Source organism: Salvelinus alpinus, chromosome 25 (assembly GCF_045679555.1).
Source record: "Salvelinus alpinus chromosome 25, SLU_Salpinus.1, whole genome shotgun sequence".
NCBI lineage: Eukaryota > Metazoa > Chordata > Actinopteri > Salmoniformes > Salmonidae > Salvelinus > Salvelinus alpinus.
In genome coordinates, this window is record NC_092110.1 from 47,254,653 (window position 1) to 47,276,136 (window position 21,484).

The window sequence follows — 21,484 nt, forward strand, 5'->3', positions numbered from 1 at the left end:
AAGTACAAGATCAATACTGGATCAAATGTTTTATTTATTTAACTTTTATTTAACTAGGCAAGTCAGTTAAGAACAAATTCTTATTTACAATGACGGCCTACCAATATGCAGAGGTATGAGATATTTGAGGTAAATATGAAGGCAGTGTAAAGTGACTAGGCATCAGGATAGATCATAATACGAGTAAAATTAAGAACATGATGAGTATAAAAGTGTGTGTGTGTTGTCGGTATGCATGTTTGTGTTATAGGTGTGTGTATTTATGTGTATTTATTTATGAATGTGTGTGGGTTTTGTGTGAGAGTGTCAGTGTGTCTATAGTGTGTCTGTAGTGGGTCTGTAGTGTGTCTGTAGTGGGGGCTGAAACTGTGGACAAATTTAAAAGAGATCTTAAAACACATCTTTGTAGCTTTGCTTTTCCTCAGGGTGCTTTTTAGTCGTTCAGTTTGTCATCATTTCGTTTTTTTCTTTTTCTTATGTTGGTTGTGTAGTAAATATTTCAGCTTTGATTTTCATTGTTTTTTCATTGTTTTTTTTCCCTGTAAAGCACATTGTGTTGTGATTTGCACGCTACACTCTTAGAAAAAAGGTGGTATCTAGAACCCAAAAGGGTTCTGCAGCTGTCCCCCCGTAGGATAACATTTTAGTTTAGAAGTCAGAAGACAGCCATCCCTCCCAGGACTCCTGAATGGCGCAGTGGTCTAATACACTACAGCTCAGTGCAAGAGGTGTCTAAGAGGTGCTCTAATCTTGGGTTCAAATCCAGGCTGATTCACATCTGGCTGTGATTGGGAGTCCCACACAATTGGCCCAATGTCACTGTGGTAGGCTGTCATTGTAAATAAGAATTTATTCTTAACTGAATTGCCTGGTAAAATAAAAATTCCTAGGACCATGTCAACGTTCTCTGTTGAATAAATGTGTGTTTGCCTCCCTCTGGTGGTTGGATGCATCATTACATCCGTTTATATCACTTCACTGCAACGTTAAGTCAAAGGGGCAGTCCTTAGAAACACTTTTTTTCAGCTCAACTGCTTCACAGCAAAGCAATCGCTGAATTTGTCTCGAGCAGGCGGATCTAAATACATAACTTGAATAGCTCTATGATACAGAATGAGACCTACACACTTCCTTAACCCTAAAATAAGTAAAGAAGTAATTTTGTTTGGAAGTCAAGTTTCATTGCACATGCTCAGAACAACAAAATGGAGCCCTTTACATAGCTCGTCTCCCCTCGGCTATGGGAGGGACACACACTGTTTTAAATGGCCCAAATGGTAATTTAGACGTTCACAAATGTAACAGATTTGGACAATCACTAATGTCATTACTTGTTTGGTAAAGTAATAAAGAAGGTGAACTATTTTGGGTAGATGTTCCTAAAACAGATTCTAACTACACACCTACTCATTCCAGGGTTTTTCTTTTTTCTACATTGTAGAATAATAGTGAAGACATCACAACTATGAAATAACACATATGGAATCATGTAGTAACCAAAAAAGTGTTAAATCAAAAATGTATATTTGAGATTCTTCAAAGTAGCCACCCTTTGCCTTGATGACAGCTTTGCATACTCTTTGCATTCTCTCAACCAGCTTCACCTGGAATGCTTTTCCGACAGTCTTGAAGGAGTAACTTCCTGTGATGATGGAAGGGCTAAGCAGCAGAGAATGGCCCAGCTAGCAATGAGGAATCAGCCCAGAAGCGAACCTCTTCCAGAGGGCCGGAACTGATTGAATCGGCCCGGAATTGGGTTTCGGACTCGGCCCGGAATCAAAATGAATGACTGCCCAGAATCGGCCCAAGTACATCGGGCTATTTCCGTCTACCGGAATTCAACCGACTTTGCCGGCATCTTACCAGAATCCCCCCAGAAGCGGCCTGATGCAAATTTAAATAAATATATTCAAAATTACCTGATTTAGTAATTTTAAATATTACTATTATACATTTTAAACATACAAATTATACCCATCCAGAAGAAAAATGAATTGTGTCGGAGGAAACACCATACACCTGGTGACCATGTCAGCGTGCATGCGCCTAGCCCGCCACAGGAGTTGCTACAGCGCGATGTGACAAGGACATCTCGGCCGGCCAAACCCTCCCTTAACTCGGACGACGCAGGGCCAATTGTGCGGTGAGGAAAATATGGGAAAATAAATAAATAATGAAATGTAATCATCTGTTAGAGAGTAGCCCCAATCGGCTAGAGCCCCAAGTAATACATTTAGGCCAGATAACTCTCACCGGATCGGCCCGAGCCCCAGTCCCCGCATCCTAGCCATAAGTAATACTGCCGAAGGCGGCCCAGACTCGGGCCACATGTCTGACTCTCAGCCGAGTGGCCCGACTCTCAGCCTGAATCGGGCCAGATCCATTGTGCTAGCTGGGGGACTTCACCAGCCAGGTCCTTCGATCTTCTCCACCGAGACGGTTAGGTGGACTCCAGAACGTGACCCAGGAAGTGCCAGGCGGTGGAGGCAGAGCAGAACGGGATCGTAACAACGGGATGAACATGGGACCTAAGGCTTTCGGTAGTAACCCTAAACTAGGCAAGGTCTGTTGCTGGTCTCCCTACCCATCCCTGCCCCATAAGGAGGCTTACCCACACCCCTCAGAGGCACCCAAAGGGTCCTCCACCCCCCAACCCTCCAGACCACCAGATCCCTCTGGCCCAAGGCAGAGACGGGAACCTGAGATCCAGATGGTACCAGCTAGCAGGCCTTCAGTCTGAGGAGAGACGGACAAACCTCCACCTCCTCTGGGTGCTCCAGTCTGAGGAGAGACAGACAAACCTCCACCTCCTCTGGGTGTTCCAGTCTGAGGAGAGACAGACAAACCTCCACCTCCTCTGGGTGTTCCAGTCTGAGGAGAGACAGACAAACCTCCACCTCCTCTGGGTGTTCCAGTCTGAGGAGAGACAGACAAACCTCCACCTCCTCTGGGTGTTCCAGTCTGAGGAGAGACAGACAAACCTCCACCTCCTCTGGGTGCTCCAGTCTGAGGAGAGACAGACAAACCTCCACCTCCTCTGGGTGTTCCAGTCTGAGGAGAGACAGACAAACCTCCACCTCCTCTGGGTGTTCCAGTCTGAGGAGAGAGACAAACCTCCACCTCCTCTGGGTGTTCCAGTCTGAGGAGAGACGGACAAACCTCCACCTCCTCTGGGTGTTCCAGTCTGAGGAGAGACAGACAAACCTCCACCTCTTCTGGGTGTTCCAGTCTGAGGAGAGACAGACAAACCTCCACCTCCTCTGGGTGTTCCAGTCTGAGGAGAGACAGACAAACCTCCACCTCCTCTGGGTGTTCCAGTCTGAGGAGAGACGGACAAACCTCCACCTCCTCTGGGTGCTCCAGTCTGAGGAGAGACAGACAAACCTCCACCTCCTCTGGGTGTTCCAGTCTGAGGAGAGACGGACAAACCTCCACCTCCTCTGGGTGTTCCAGTCTGAGGAGAGACAGACAAACCTCCACCTCCTCTGGGTGTTCCAGAAAGAGGACAGCCAAGACTCCTTGAGACGCCTTGAGAAGGGCCAGGTTTCTTGAGTTATCTTAGATTAACTCTGACTATTTCAAGGAAGTGTATATTGCCACTTTTTTCTTGTTTTTTTAAGAGGTATTTTAAAGGGGTATTCTAGCACACTAGTTTAGTTCACCTCGCAGTGTTCGGCTTGGCGCCAGTCGAGGCATCCTGACGCCTTAACTGGTGTCTCCAAGTGGACACACACCTCTCCAAGGTGTGCACAGTTCCTAACTCATTTCAATGCACTTTTATGACCCAAAGAAGAGTGTTCAACTGTAAGGTACTTTGTTGATCTCTCCTAGCTGTGCCGTTGAGGAACTAGAGCAGGAACACCTGTAGTTGTTTAGTTTGGAACACAACCCTGCATGCCCCGCCCTCACACAATTACTGTAGTTGTTTCGTTTGGAACACAACCCTGCATGCCCCGCCCTCACACAATTACTGTTGTTGTTTCGTTTGGAACACAACCCTGCATTCCCATTATAAAATGTGCAGTCTGGTTCAAGTGGGCATCATTTAAAAGCTTGTTCTATTGCCAACATGACTAGTTAAGTTATAAAATAGGATCTTAGTGTCAGGCTTTCACAAGGCCATTCAGACAAACAGATCATGATGAGTATAGAAAGGGTTACTGAGTACATTCAGGTGTGTGTTGCCGTGGATACGTTTCTTCACAATAAACAAACAGTCTCATTCTGTTCAGAACTATCCAGGGTCTAATGCCATGTCATCTGGTAACTGTACGTCAAACATTGTGATCATAAACGTTGACATTGTGTATGACATGAGTTTTATGATTTGGAAATGTGAAGTACACATTTGGATTCCCGGGTGTATAACATCAAAGCGGTATTTATTATAATCTTCAACATCTCATCTTTCAAAATATACATCAAGTCCTCTTAACTTACAGCATTTATCTCACTCAGACAACAACACATTTGCTAAAGTTTCCCAATTTAGAAGAAAAGGAAACGCAAACCTATTTAGGCGAGGTGCTGGCTAGCGGAGTAAAAAACTAGAAAATAAAGGAGAGTCACACACTCTAGGAGCTCAGATGCAAAAATTTAATTACCAACGTTTCGACAGCCAAGCTGTCTTCATCAGGGTTTAATCACAAACACTGCGGGATGACTCATTTATATAGTGTCAAAAGACACACAGGTGTCTGTAATCATGGTCAAGAGTGGCCTAATATCATTGGTTAATTCTCAAATATTAAAATGACATACAAAGAACAGCATACAAAAAACAAATGGATAGCATACGATCATAGATTCATTTTAGACTACACAAGCTTACAAACAATTACAATGGCAAAGTCACAATAATCACAAGAATGTCTTCAGATCAAAGTCTACGTTGAGACCGAAGGGAGCGTGGGTCTTTAAGTTAAAGATCCAGGCAGCCTCTCGTTTTAACAATAAATGATCAAGGTCACCCCGTCTCCTAGGACAGGTCACCCCGTCTCCTAGGACAGGTCACCCCGTCTCCTAGGACAGGTCACCCCGTCTCCTAGGACAGGTCACCCCGTCTCCTAGGAGACGTGTCTCCTAGGTCACAGCTCTGGTTCTGTTCTTCTGAATGGGGGTTTTGACTGACAGCTGTTACCGGACAGCCTGACCTGATGTATAACATGTTACTGGACAGCCTGACCTGATGTATAACATGTTACTGGACAGCCTGACCTGATGTATAACATGTTACTGGACAGCCTGACCTGATGTATAACATGTTACTGGACAGCCTGACCTGATGTATAACATGTTACTGGACAGCCTGACCTGATGTATAACATGTTACTGGACAGCCTGACCTGATGTATAGCATGTTACTGGACAGCCTGACCTGATGTATAACATGTTACTGGACAGCCTGACCTGATGTATAGCATGTTACTGGACAGCCTGACCTGATGTATAACATGTTACTGGACAGTCTGACCTGATGTATAACATGTTACTGGACAGCCTGACCTGATGTATAACATGTTACTGGACAGCCTGACCTGATGTATAACATGTTACTGGACAGCCTGACCTGATGTATAACATGTTACCGGACAGCCCGACCTGATGTATAACATGTTACTGGACAGCCTGACCTGATGTATAACATGTTACCGGACAGCCTGACCTGATGTATAACATGTTACTGGACAGCCTGACCTGATGTATAACATGTTACTGGACAGCCTGACCTGATGTATAACATGTTACTGGACAGCCCGACCTGAGGTATAACATGTTACTGGACAGCCTGACCTGATGTATAACATGTTACTGGACAGCATGTTACTGGACAGCCTGACCTGATGTATAACATGTTACTGGACAGCCTGACCTGATGTATAACATGCTACTGGACAGCCTGACCTGATGTATAACATGTTACTGGACAGCCTGACCTGATGTATAACATGTTACTGGACAGCCTGACCTGATGTATAACATGTTACTGGACAGCCTGACCTGAGGTATAACATGTTACTGGACAGCCTGACCTGATGTATAACATGTTACTGGACAGCCTGACCTGATGTATAGCATGTTACTGGACAGCCTGACCTGATGTATAACATGTTACTGGACAGCCTGACCTGATGTATAACATGTTACTGGACAGCCTGACCTGATGTATAGCATGTTACTGGACAGCCTGACCTGATGTATAACATGTTACTGGACAGCCTGACCTGATGTATAACATGTTACTGGACAGCCTGACCTGATGTATAACATGTTACTGGACAGCCTGACCTGATGTATAACATGTTACTGGACAGCCTGACCTGATGTATAACATGTTACTGGACAGCCTGACCTGATGTATAACATGTTACTGGACAGCCTGACCTGATGTATAACATGTTACTGGACAGCCTGACCTGATGTATATCATGTTACTGGACAGCCTGACCTGATGTATAACATGTTACTGGACAGCCTGACCTGATGTATAGCATGTTACCGGACAGCCTGACCTGATGTATAACATGTTACTGGACAATCTGACCTGATGTATAGCATGTTACTGGACATCCTGACCTGATGTATAACATGTTACTGGACAGCCTGACCTGATGTATAACATGTTACTGGACAGTCTGACCTGATGTATAACATGTTACTGGACAGCCTGACCTGATGTATAACATGTTACTGGACAGCCTGACCTGATGTATAACATGTTACCGGACAGCCTGACCTGATGTATAACATGTTACTGGACAATCTGACCTGATGTATAACATGTTACCGGACAGCCCGACCTGATGTATAACATGTTACTGGACAGTCTGACCTGATGTATAACATGTTACTGGACAGCCTGACCTGATGTATAACATGTTACCGGACAGCCTGACCTGATGTATAGCATGTTACTGGACAGCCTGACCTGATGTATAACATGTTACTGGACAGCCTGACCTGATGTATAACATGTTACTGGACAGCCTGACCTGATGTATAACATGTTACTGGACAGCCTGACCTGATGTATAGCATGTTACTGGACAGCCTGACCTGATGTATAACATGTTACTGGACAGCCTGACCTGATGTATAACATGTTACTGGACAGCCTGACCTGATGTATAGCATGTTACTGGACAGCCTGACCTGATGTATAACATGTTACTGGACAGCCTGACCTGATGTATAGCATGTTACTGGACAGCCTGACCTGATATATAACATGTTACTGGACAGCCTGACCTGATGTATAACATGTTACTGGACAGCCTGACCTGATGTATAGCATGTTACTGGACAGCCTGACCTGATGTATAACATGTTACTGGACAGCCTGACCTGATGTATAGCATGTTACTGGACAGCCTGACCTGATATATAACATGTTACTGGACAGCCTGTCCTGATGTATAACATGTTACTGGACAGCCTGTCCTGATGTATAACATGTTACTGGACAGCCTGACCTGATGTTTAACATGTTACCGGACAGCCTGACCTGATATATAACATGTTACTGGACAGCCTGTCCTGATGTATAACATGTTACTGGACAGCCTGACCTGATGTATAACATGTTACTGGACAGCCTGACCTGATGTATAACATGTTACTGGACAGCCTGACCTGATGTATAACATGTTACTGGACAGCCTAACCTGATGTATAACATGTTACTGGACAGCCTGACCTGATGTATAACATGTTACTGGACAGCCTGACCTGATGTATAACATGTTACTGGACAGCCTGACCTGATGTATAACATGTTACTGGACAGCCTGACCTGATGTATAACATGTTACTGGACAGCCTGACCTGATGTATAGCATGTTACTGGACAGCCTGACCTGATGTATAACATGTTACTGGACAGCCTGACCTGATGTATAACATGTTACCGGACAGCCTGACCTGATGTATAACATGTTACTGGACAGCCTGACCTGATGTATAACATGTTACTGGACAGCCTGACCTGATGTATAACATGTTACTGGACAGCCTGACCTGATGTATAACATGTTACCGGACAGCCTGACCTGATGTATAACATGTTACTGGACAGCCTGACCTGATGTATAACATGTTACTGGACAGCCTGACCTGATGTATAGCATGTTACTGGACAGCCTGACCTGATGTATAACATGTTACTGGACAGCCTGACCTGATGTATAACATGTTACTGGACAGCCTGACCTGATGTATAACATGTTACTGGACAGCCTGACCTGATGTATAACATGTTACCGGACAGCCTGACCTGATGTATAACATGTTACTGGACAGTCTGACCTGATGTATAACATGTTACCGGACAGCCTGACCTGATGTATAACATGTTACTGGACAGCCTGACCTGATGTATAACATGTTACTGGACAGCCTGTCCTGATGTATAACATGTTACTGGACAGCCTGACCTGATGTATAACATGTTACTGGACAGCCTGACCTGATGTATAACATGTTGGACAGATTGCTTGTACTTCTGTACTGTTTACCACGCTTGCCAAATATCAGAACTCAACATCAAAAAGATACATCAGAACTCAAAATCAAACTGATCGTGCAATATAATATGCTTTTGATGCGTTTTGGATCCTTTTCAATGATGTTGACTACTGTTACTGTAACGATTGTCTATTTCGTCCTCCTCATCGGACGAGGAGAGGCGAGAAGGATCGGACCAATATGCAGAGTGGTAAGTGCTCATGATGATTTATTAAATCCGAACTGAACACTGAAATACAAAAACAATAAACGATGTGCAGAAAACCGAAACAGTACCGTGTGGTGAAAAAACACTAACACGGCAACAAACACCCACAAACCACACGTGAAACCCCGGCTGCCTAAGTATGATTCTCAATCAGGGACAACGATTGACAGCTGCCTCTGATTGAGAATCATACCAGGCCGAACACAAAAAACCCAACATAGAAAACACACATAGACAACCCACCCCAACTCACGCCCTGACCATACTAAATAAATACAAAATAAGGGAAAATAAGGTCAGGAACGTGACAGTTACGGGTATCCTGTGTGTGTATCATGAGTTGTTCCGGGTCTCGTTTCCATCCCCCCTAGACTGCAGGGCCAGAGAGATTCATAACAACTACTTTAAACATATTGTTCTCCAGAACCGCTGAACCAGAACCGCTGAACCAGAACCGCTGAACCAATCGTAACCAAATTTTCCAAGACTCTAGCCGAAACAATATAGCCGCTGTGAACCAATGAGCTTGTACGAATGTTTTTTTCCCTGTCCAACAGAGCCACAACGTGGCCAAACTCAACCATATTTTACAGGTTAGCTAGATATCCTTGAGCATGTGTCTGATTCAAACAGTTCAAGAGATATAAGAAGTTCCTCGTTATAGTGGCACCGTGTTGTCGATATGGATGTGTTGAGTTTAAAATGTTTGGAAACTGTGTACCAAGTTTCTTTACAATATGATTGAAATGACTGACTGATCAAATCAAATTTTATTTGTCACATGCTTACTGATAGGCCCTTCACCAACGATGCAGTTAAGAAAAATTAGATAAGAATAACAAATAATTAAAGAGCAGCAGTAAATAAAAATGCGGGGCTATATACAGGGGGTACCAGTACAGAGTCAATGTATGGCGATCCCCGGTTTTAATGAACACGATGGGAGACAGAGAGCTGGTTTCAAGCACAGCAGGTGTTTATTGTAAAGGACCACAGGAGGAGGCAGGTAGCTGGGTCCAGGGACAGGAAGAAGGTCATATACAGGAGGAGGTAGGTAGCTGGGTCCAGGGACAGGAAGAAGGTCATACACAGGAGGAGGCAGGTAGCTGGGTCCAGGGGCAGGCAGAAGGTCATACACAGGAGGAGGCAGGTAGCTGGGTCCAGGGGCAGGCAGAAGGTCATACACAGGAGGAGGCAGGTAGCTGGGTCCAGGGGCAGGCAGGAGGTCATACACGGGAGGAGGCAGGTAGCTGTGTCCAGGGGCAGGCAGGAGGTCATACACAGGAGGAGGCAGGTAGCTGGGTCCAGGGGCAGGCAGAAGGTCATACACAGGAGGAGGCAGGTAGCTGGGTCCAGGGGCAGGCAGAAGGTCATACACAGGAGGAGGCAGGTAGCTGGGTCCAGGGGCAGGCAGGAGGTCATACACAGGAGGAGGCAGGTAGCTGGGTCCAGGGGCAGGCAGAAGGTCATACACAGGAGGAGGCAGGTAGCTGGGTCCAGGGGCAGGCAGGAGGTCATACACAGGAGGAGGCAGGTAGCTGTGTCCAGGGGCAGGCAGGAGGTCATACACAGGAGGAGGCAGGTAGCTGGGTCCAGTTTATGTCATGCAACCTCTTGTTTTCTTCTTGTCATGTAACCTCTTGGTTTCTTCTTGTCATGTAAGCTCTTGGTTTCTTCTTGTCATGTAACCTCTTGGTTTCTTCTTGTCATGTAACCTCTTGGTTTCAACCGTGATTCGCTCATTCACCAGACTAGGCTAGCCAGTCAGAGTAGCTAAATTAAGATTTGAAACCTCTCAAAGGTGTCAAGGCATGGTCCATTTTTCTGGGACATATTTCAGTACAATGGAGTGTAATTACTTGTGTTTTAAGGAGTTTTTCATTTTAAGAGTATTTCCACGTCAGTTTTTGTGATAAGAGACCTAACGGTGTGTGTTCTTGAATATGTTCTAGTGACGGTTCTAGGATGTGTTCTAGTGACGGTTCTAGAATGTGTTCTACTGACGGTTCTAGAATGTGTTCCACTGACCATTCTAAAATCTGTTCTCGGTACGGTTCTAGAATGTGTTCTACTGACGGTTCTAGAATGTGTTCTAGTGACGGTTCTAGAATGTGTTCTACTGACGGTTCTAGAATGTGTTCTACTGACGGTTCTAGAATGTGTTCTAGTGATGGTTCTAGAATGTGTTCTACTGACGATTCTAGAATGTGTTCTACTGACGGTTCTAGAATGTGTTCTACTGACCATTCTGAAATCTGTTCTCGGTACGGTTCTAGAATGTGTTCTAGTGATGGTTCTAGAATGTGTTCTACTGACGATTCTAGAATGTGTTCTAGTGATGGTTCTAGTGACGGTTCTATAATATGTTCTAATATCGGTTCACTGTGTACCTATACGTGAACAGGTGTGTATGATGAGGGTAGTTAATTTGTCCTCATTGTTGAGACAGACGTGAGAAATTCAAAGTAATCACTGTTTGTTAATTTGTTTTATTTCACATTTATTTAACTCATATGTGAGTTTGTACTTACTAGTAATTATTAGGTATTGCTATGAATCTTTTGTGGAAGGCAAACAGAATGTGGGTGTTTAAATAGAGCAGGGATGTTATCCCACAGTGTTTAAATAGAGTAGGGATGTTATCCCACAGTGTTTAAATAGAGCAGGGATGTGATCCCACAGTGTTTAAATAGAGCAGGGATGTTATCCCACAGTGTTTAAATAGAGCAGGGATGTGATCCCACAGTGTTTAAATAGAGCAGGGATGTTATCCCACAGTGTTTAAATAGAGCTGGGATGTTATCCCACAGTGTTTAAATAGAGCAGGGATGTTATCCCACAGTGTTTAAATAGAGCAGGGATGTTATCCCACAGTGTTTAAATAGAGCAGGGATGTGATCCCACAGTGTTTAAATAGAGCAGGGATGTTATCCCACAGTGTTTAAATAGAGCAGGGATGTTATCCCACAGTGTTTAAATAGAGCAGGGATGTTATCCCACAGTGTTTAAATAGAGCAGGGATGTTATCCCACAGTGTTTAAATAGAGCAGGGATGTGATCCCACAGTGTTTAAATAGAGCAGGGATGTTATCCCACAGTGTTTAAATAGAGCAGGGATGTTATCCCACAGTGTTTAAATAGAGCAGGGATGTTATCCCACAGTGTTTAAATAGAGCAGGGATGTTATCCCACAGTGTTTAAATAGAGCAGGGATGTTATCCCACAGTGTTTAAATAGAGCAGGGATGTTATCCCACAGTGTTTAAATAGAGCAGGGATGTTATCCCACAGTGTTTAAATAGAGCAGGGATGTTATCCCACAGTGTTTAAATAGAGCAGGGATGTTATCCCACAGGAAGTGTTTGTTTTGAAGTATAGCCGTTTGTGTAGGGAAATGGTAGAGAGGCGGTATGTTGTGGGGTTGAAGAGATTGAGGAACAGAATCAGGATCCAAAGCTAAACCTCTGATGACACACAACATTATACAAACCAAGCTGATGCATCATGACGTTTAAAAAAAAAAAACTTTTTCTGTTATTGTATAAAAAAAAAACACATGTAATTGTATTTTAATCAATGTGAAAGAAAGTTCAACCAATGTCCTCGTCGTTGTGACTCCTTATCGGTGTAGTGGGCAGCTCAGGGTTGTACACGGGGGGGGGGGGGGGGGGGGTTGTGGTCTCTCTGTTTAACCTGTATTCTCTAACAGAGGTCTTCATCTTCAGGAAGAGATACCTACAGACGTGTAACCCTTCCTCTTCCTCTGTTATCTGAGGCAAAACATACACTGGTCCTTTTATCTGATCATTCCTGAGTTTTGTAGGAGTACAATTACACACATGGATAACATATAGAGGTATAAGATAGGTGAACAGTATAATTACATTTGCATTTGGGTCATTTAGCAGACGCTCTTGTCCAGAGTGACTTACAACTTGGTGTATTCACCTTATGATATCCAGTGGAACAACCATTTTACAATGGTGCATCTAACTCTTTTAAGGGGGGGGGGGTTAGAAGGATTACTTTGTCCTATCCTGGGTATTCCTTGGAGAGGTGGGGTTTCAGGTGTCTTCGGAAGGTGGTGATTGACTCCGCTGACCTGGCGTCGTGAGGGAGTTTGTTCCACCATTGGGGTACCAGAGCAGACATAGACATAATAACATACATGTCAGACAGAGTGGCGCCTAAAAGCAATTGGACACTAGACATATGGTCTGACCATTCTATTACAAACATACATGTCAGACAGAGTGACGCCTAGAGGTAATTGGACACGCTGGGATAGAGGGTCCAGCCACTATTATAAACAAATTGAAAGCAGATGGTGGTGAATGACTTTATAGGGGACGGACAATACTGTGTGTATAAATAGAGTAGCTGGAGTTCTGAGAAAGTGTGTTCCGCGGGGTGTGTTCCGCGGGGTGTGTTCCGCGGGGACATGCCAGTGGGCTGTACAGTTGTAATAAAGAGCATGTTTGATTTTAAAAGTTCTGGTAAGCGTTGTATTTGAAAAATGATTTTCCACGACATAATTGGCGAGCTGGTCCAGGAGTGACAGGGACGGAGACGTTCTTGGCTGGCGGGTTCTTTGGACAATCTAAACAAACAGAGGTGGCCACCCAACTATATACGGTAAGCAAGTTCTTACAATAGTTGAAATGTTTGTGTGGATTGCTTCAGAGTCCTGTCTCAGCGGGAGGAATGTCATGTAGGTCTCTCTCTCAAATTTCCTAAAAACGATAAAAACGAAAGAACTTTTGAATTCAAATAAATGTGCATGCATGTGTGAGTTTGGGTTTTGTATGAATGCGCATGTCTAGAGATTGAGTGAACTGGAACTGTGAACTTTGATTGTGTCGGGTGTTTGGCTGGGGGGAGCGGGCATTTGTTCTGGTTGGACTGCTCGAGACAGGTTCATGTGTCTGGTTTGATTGGGGGAGTTGTTCCGTCTGATTCTGCTTGGCCGGGTTCGACCGTATCAGGATCTGTTTTGGGATGTGCGTAAACACACCTCAGTCAACCTGAGCGGGCGACTCGTGTCGGGTGTGTGTGATTCGGACTGCCCCTCTCGTCGGACCATTCATTTTGAGCAGCCTTGTGTGGGCTGATCGGCGCAACTGTTTGTACTCTCTAGTTGAGCGGCTGGGCTCAGGCGCAGGGCTACAACAAGTAGCTTATACAGTCAAAGCATAAAACAGTAGGTTGTAGGAAAACGTTAGCCCGATTGTGCGGCGTTCAACTGCAAAAGTAGCTTATACAGTCAAAGCATAAAACAGTAGGTTGTAGGAAAACGTTAGCCCGATTGTGCGGCGTTCAACTGCAAAAGTAGCTTATACAGTCAAAGCATAAAACAGTAGGTTGTAGGAAAACGTTAGCCCGATTGTGCGGCGTTCAACTGCAAAAGTAACTTATACGGTCAAAGCATAAATCGGTAGGTTGTAGGAAAACGTTGGCCCGATTGTGCGGCGTTCAACTGCAAAAGTAACTTATACGGTCAAAACATAAATCAGTAGTTAAATAAATATTCATAGTTTCCGCTCTGAAAGGAGGATTGTATGGGTGAAGTAGTAGGTGCAGGAAAAACGTTGGCCCGATTGTGCGGCGTTCAAATGCAAAAGAAATCCTGCGAATAAAAAACCGCTCTGTCTAGCTACCAGGGTTTGGTAATTCAGTAGGTCACGCCACAATACTACTCTAAGAATAGAAGAAAAGATAAGTATTGGGGGTTGAATAGGATATGAAGACAAGCTGATCCGATTAGACAGTAGTCTCGTCATATTGTAGAAGTCTAGGCTTATGTAGAAGGAAGTGAATTAAGTCAATAAAGAAAGACTGAGTTGTTTTGAGGTAAAAACAAAGGGATTGAATGAACGGATGAAACATAAAAGGATGAATGATAATGTTGTAAGAAATGAGTAGATCTGTGTAAAAATAGAAGATTAGGAAGGAAAGACGAGTTGTGTGTGTATGTAGGCAGAACGTCCAGGAGAGGGAGCGCGCAGCTCTCCTGTGACAGAGTAGAGTTGATGCTGTAGTATTCAGAAATAATGTATGTACTGTATAGAGTAGGCTTCGATAAAAGAAATTAAGTGATGTGACAAATGAATTATTAATTGGAAAGGAGATTGGCTCTAACTCGGAAAAATAGTAAATAAAAGGTGTAGAAATACATGGGAGTATTTAGGAAAAATAAATAAATAAATAGTCGCATGGGACCAAAATGTGAAGCTCGATTTGTAGGCGTTCTGATGTCAACATTCTATCATCAGAAAATACATTGCGATGAGGTTGTGTGTGTGGTTCCTCTAGTCCTCGCAGACGTGCGGGTGATTGGCAGAACTATTGACAAGATCTAAGAACCAATAAGAAAATAGCTCTCTGTTCTGGATATAGGTATATCGGGTAGTGTAATGTGACATTAGAACTTAGTGCGGTAGTAGGAAATGCCGCTATACAAGAGTTTATTTCCTTGTCAAAATAACAAACAACTAATTGGTTTGAGGTTAGTGAGAATGGAATTTTTTACTTGTCGGTGTATAGTCTCTGAGCGAACAATGAGTGTTTCATAGAGATTACAGTTTATATGTGGTCAAGAAGAAGTATTGGATCACGTTTGACATCTAGTAAAATAACGATGGAATTTTAATTGTTAGACATTCTATACCACAATTCTCTGGAACTGTTAAAGACGCTTTAGAATAAAATCTATGGATAAGTAAAATTATTGGTTTGCTGACTAAAAGGTAACGTTGTGAATATTAACAATATGTACACTTTCTTTTCCAGAAAGAATAAGGGAAAAAAAGGTTTTTTTAATCTTCTCTGGTCAACAATGTCATTGGAGACTGCATTACTGTGGAAAGCAGTTAATTAAAGTCAGCCGCTTTAAAAATAAAAATATCTGGATAAGGCTAAAACATGGAGTTCTGGATGAGTGAGTCCAGTCCCTTTGCGATTATTGGCTTATGATTTACTACTAAGTGCACCATGTACTGGGAATGAATATACATTAGTAGGTTTATTGGAAGGGTTTTTTCCAATTCAGTTTCAAATTGGGTATGCAAAAGGATGAACATGTTTTTGAAAAATGTATTTAAGTTGCTCCTAAAGAAAGGGGGAGTGGAAACATATTAATGGTCTCAAAATGCCCTGAATCCTAGGAATTTCTTGTAAAAGACTGATCACCTTTTACTGGAAATTGTTGGAACAGGTGGGATATACTTATAAAATGTTTAAGACACCAGACTCTATTCAAACTGTATAATTACTTTGAAAATCTATTATGTCCCTGGGAAAATTATGAAGAGTTGTACCCTTAAATTGAATAAGTTATTCGAATAGGTTTATTTTAATTTTTATTTTCGATATAACATGGGTTCATAGGTAAAACTATCAGTTCTTTGGGGTTATGGTCTTTGGGGGAATACACAAATGTGTTTTGTTCATTATGCATATAAAAAGTGTTGAAAGTTTTTCTAAAGGGTTTATTGGAGTGTGGGTTTCTGTAAGGGTTTTGTTGATAACTACATCATCTGTAATTCATCTGAGAGATCACCAGTAGAATAAGGGAGTTGTCATGAAAGGTGACGTCAGAATGCTTTAGGGCATGGGAGAGAATATCACCACTAGTGGGTGTGGAGCTCATACCCGCCCTAATCGACTGAATAGTGAGGGACAACTGTGTCTGATGACCTGTGAACTGTATCTAAAAAAAAAAAAGACATGCTGAAATTATGTTATATTTGTTGGGAGAATAATGACTTAAGGTTATTGGGGTACTGATTTTTTTATTATCAGGCCACTCATGAGAGAAACTGAGACAAAAGGGCTATTGGGAAAATAGATAGTACTGGTAATAAAAGTGTTTAGTATAAATGTTAATTATTAAAGGGATGTTGTGTATTGAATAGATAAGGTCAAATTTGAGTTAAAGTAAACACTAAGGACTGTTATCCTGAATATTGGATTGGGAAAAGTATTTCAAAAAGAACTGTTTAGTTATTTGGATATAGAACTGTTTAACGTTAATAGGCCTAGGGAAGCTCTGGAAACTAATCCTGAGACAAGGTGGTTGACAAAACTTACAGAATTTTAGATTAAAGGTTTTTTGTTTCTTTCGTTTTATAATGTCATTGGAATTGGAATGATAAAATGTAATGTTTAATTGAATAAAAAGGTAGTCTGTTGTGCGAAGATACCCATGAATGAAGAAGAAAGAGACCAACAATAACTTGGGCATAGAATGACACGGATGGATGTTTTCTCCAGGTTTCATTTCTTTACAAATAGTGATAATATTGCACATGTGCAATAATTATTATAATTTTATTTTTATTTTTTTTCTCTTTTTCTCGTTTGGTCAATTTATTTTTGTTTTGAGGAACATAAGGTTGTGTATATGTTCCTGAGGAGGGACTGATATAAATGATATATAAATTGACTTAAGGATGTTTTAAGTATGTATCAAACAATGGCAGTTATGGGTTAGGGGACTTATAAATGAAGGTAATGGTAGTAAAGGGGTGTTATTTCTAGAAATATGTATAAAAATAGAGATAATTCACAGAAAAGGAAAGACAGCTGGCTGTGTAAAATATAGGGACAATTCTAAAAGTAAATAGAACAATTCACATATCTAAAGATATGGTAAAAAGAATAAGTGGTGGCATTTTGAACATTAGAGCAAAAGTTTAAGAAACTTATGACATAGTTTTGTTAGGATTGGATATTCTTCCAACTGGAAGACGCTTGACTGATTACATGTTATTTTACAGCAGTTGATGTAGGGAACATCATTTGATTATCATTGAATATTTCTGTGGCAGGAGGCCAGGTATTTGAGGCAGAATGGTTACATAGGGCTGTTATTAAAAATTAAGATTTAGTGATCTTGCTAATGTTGTCAGGAAATAACCCATGTGTTAGTGTGTATGTCCTCAGGAAAAAACAGCCAGAAATGGAAGGGCTTGGGCTGCATTCTGGAGACTGAGTGTACATCAAGATACACCAGGCTGGTGGTATACTTCTTACAACACTGCAGTGGTAAAGTTCTTTATGTCTCTCTTTGGTGGGTGCATAAGTCTCACGAGAAGTAAGGTCCAGCTGAATAATGGGTGAGCTTGAAAACACCATGACAGAGGATGTGGAATCAGAGAGAGAAAGAGAGAGAGATTAGATTCCACTATAGACATACTGGGTTGAGTTTGGAGGCTACTTGTTTTATTTTTAATACATCATGTGAAAGAGAATGGATAATAGGATATTATACTCTAAACAAACATGTTAAAGGGATTGATATGAAAGCATATACAGTGTTGAATTAATTCAAGAAGAGAGAATGTTAATTGTAGGTTATGCACATGATTATCAGTTGAAATGGAGTAGATGGGAAACTAAGTAAAAATGACATGATTTGGGAACACCTCTCAGAACCTGTGGCCGAAAGGGGAAGACTGGGTGGAAGCATGAGGAAGCTTTTTAGGGCTTTTATTTTTGTGGAGTCCAGCAGAAAAGTATCCTGGAGGCATAGAGTCAGGTAAAGAGAGAGTGGGAATTGTCATGGTCTCAGATTTCAGTTTGCATGAATATATTTATGCATAACACATAACATTGTCAATGCTGTTATGTTTTGTCTGTTGTTTTCCAAGTCTTATGTTTAGGAAACCAGAAGGAGAGGGGTTCGCCAGCTTCAGCTGGAATGTCTGTTTGTTGTGTGATGAGTGATGGAAGTAAGAGGATGTATGGTGCAATCTTAGAACAGAGGCCATAAGTCTCTAAGTATGAATGCTTCACAGAAAGTAGGCAGAAACCTGAACCAGGATGAGAGGTTCTGCGTCTGATGATCCAAGGGGACCAGAAGGACCTCTCTCAGTGGTACCAGGAGATCTAGTCCACGTTGGAGGGATCCGGAGGAAGTGGGATCAACCGAGGAGAGATGGACCCTATGAGGTGGCCAAAGCAACAAGAACGGCCGTCCAAGTGAAAAAGAAGCCAGACGTGGTACCATCTGACCCACTGCAGCTGAGTCCCAACAGAGAGAAGGATACAACCACATAGAGATGAGGACACTGAGGATGCTGATTCACCAGGAGGGAGCCTGGAGGGAGCAGGAGCAGCGGAAACGATTGAGATGCCAGGGAGGAGCCAAGAAAACAGTAAATCAAGTGAAAGCCAAAATATGACACGTGCACCGACTAATGCACCCAGAAGAGGAGGAGAGGCCTCACAAGGAACAGAATAAGAACGTTTCTTTCCTAAAATTGAAACCCTTCCAGATGGAAGCTAAGTCCGGCCTGAGGAGGGAGCCTCAGGTGAAGAAAGAGGAGGAAAAGTCCTGCAAGCTGAAGAAAATGGGGATTTCCCCACAATTGACTTTTAAACTTTTGAATGGCCTCCTTTACAGACAATTGATGTTAGAACAACAAAAGAATAATGACATTGACATAACAGAAGCAACAGTGAATGCTAGTATAGAAACAACAGACTAATGCACAATCAAGATGTATGGTGGGAGCAGGAAGAGAAGAATGGAATCAGCCGAACAATCCAAAAAGACTGACAAGGTTAGAATCTATGTTCCACCTCAATGTATAACAGAAGCAGGAGAACTGAAGTCTATCTCAATCATAAGGATCAAACCCTTATCGGAGATTGCACTCTGTGGATGGACACATCACCAAACAAAGGGAGAAGTCGTTTGGGACCCGAAAGGATGTGACCTGACATGAATCAAAGAAAAAGACGAGTAGGTGCTCATCATGAACAAGATTGAACCAGTGGAAGGTGAAGACCTACCCCTGCACCTGAACAGGAAGGACCTGTGACAACAACAAGGGTGGCGGCTGCTGTGACGACCACAGTAGCTACCACTAGATGACATCGACTGCCCTTACCAAGCAGACCACCGTGCCAACAAAGCAACCTGAGACATCAGTCAGGAGAGTTTTTACTGATATTTGAAACTTTCTGATAAACTCTAATGATCTACCTCAAGATAAGAACATTGAAAAAGCAACAGAATTAGATATATCAGAATCAGAAGCACTCAAGGACACCACACGAGAAGAAGTAGTGAAGAAGAAGTGATACGAATGGGCTAAGAATATGGCAAACAGACACAGAATGGACAATTGTATTTTGTGAAGAAAATCACCTTTGTCTGATCTTTTAATAGTCTCTGAACCAGCATCATTTAAAAACTGTGTAAGTTGGAAAAATGACTATTGTACCAATAGAAAGTATTCTATTCCCTTGTGTGACATAAAATGTAGGATTGCTCTGGGTAGGCACTAGGGGTAAAACTATGTTGAATGAAACCATGCTGGGAGACAATGATTGTGCTGCCTATAACATTAGAACTGAATTAAATGTACCTCAATTAGACAGAGGTACCGTGGTTAAAGGAAAATATGAATGATTTTACAGACACCACACCGAAGGAATTGATGTAGGAAACACCACTGTAGAATGTGATACTATTTGGGTGTTAGAGAATGCGGGAGTTCGTAAAAGTAATGATAAAGGGTTGATTATGAATAGAAAAGGGTTGTGTAGTTACATAACTCAGGTTGCGCCATCTCTTACTATGTTGAAAAATCAAGACAGAGGTATTGCTGATAGTTTCTGGATGTGTGAAAAAAAACTAACTGTTGAATGTATTGCCTGATGGATGGATTGGTCCTTGTGCCTTAGTTAGAGCAATTAAATAGGTTACTATTATTGAATCACTCCATGATGACTATGTTAAACCTAGAGTTAAAATGGCTTATGATAAGGATCCTGAGGTATACCTTAATGCAATTGGACTGCTTAGAGGTCTACCTAGGGATTTCAAGGCCAGAGATGAGGTTAAATCAGGATTTGAATCTATATTTTTGTGGATAACACCAAATATGAACTTAGAATGGATTAATTATATTTTTATTAATGTTTCTAATTAGATCTTTTACTCTTATGTCAACTGGAGATGTTTGGTCTAGTTAGGTTTTTATTAATGTTTCTAATTGGATCTTGTACTCCTATTTTAGTTTTAATCATTTGAGAATGTTTGATCTAGTTGGTTTATGTGCTTTCTTCTGTTTTTGTATTTTCTTGTATATCGTAGGTATTTTCATTTACTATCCCAAAGTCATGTTTCTATTATTTATGTGGCTAATTAGCCCCAGAGGTGGGATTGTAGGAGTACAATTACACACATGGATAACATATAGAGGTATAAGATAGGTGAACAGTATAATTACATTTGCATTTGGGTCATTTAGCAGACGCTCTTGTCCAGAGTGACTTACAACTTGGTGTATTCACCTTATGATATCCAGTGGAACAACCATTTTACAATGGTGCATCTAACTCTTTTAAGGGGGGGGGGGTTAGAAGGATTACTTTGTCCTATCCTGGGTATTCCTTGGAGAGGTGGGGTTTCAGGTGTCTTCGGAAGGTGGTGATTGACTCCGCTGACCTGGCGTCGTGAGGGAGTTTGTTCCACCATTGGGGTACCAGAGCAGAAATAGACATAATAACATACATGTCAGACAGAGTGGCGCCTAAAAGCAATTGGACACTAGACATATGGTCTGACCATTCTATTACAAACATACATGTCAGACAGAGTGACGCCTAGAGGTAATTGGACACGCTGGGATAGAGGGTCCAGCCACTATTATAAACAAATTGAAAGCAGATGGTGGTGAATGACTTTATAGGGGACGGACAATACTGTGTGTATAAATAGAGTAGCTGGAGTTCTGAGAAA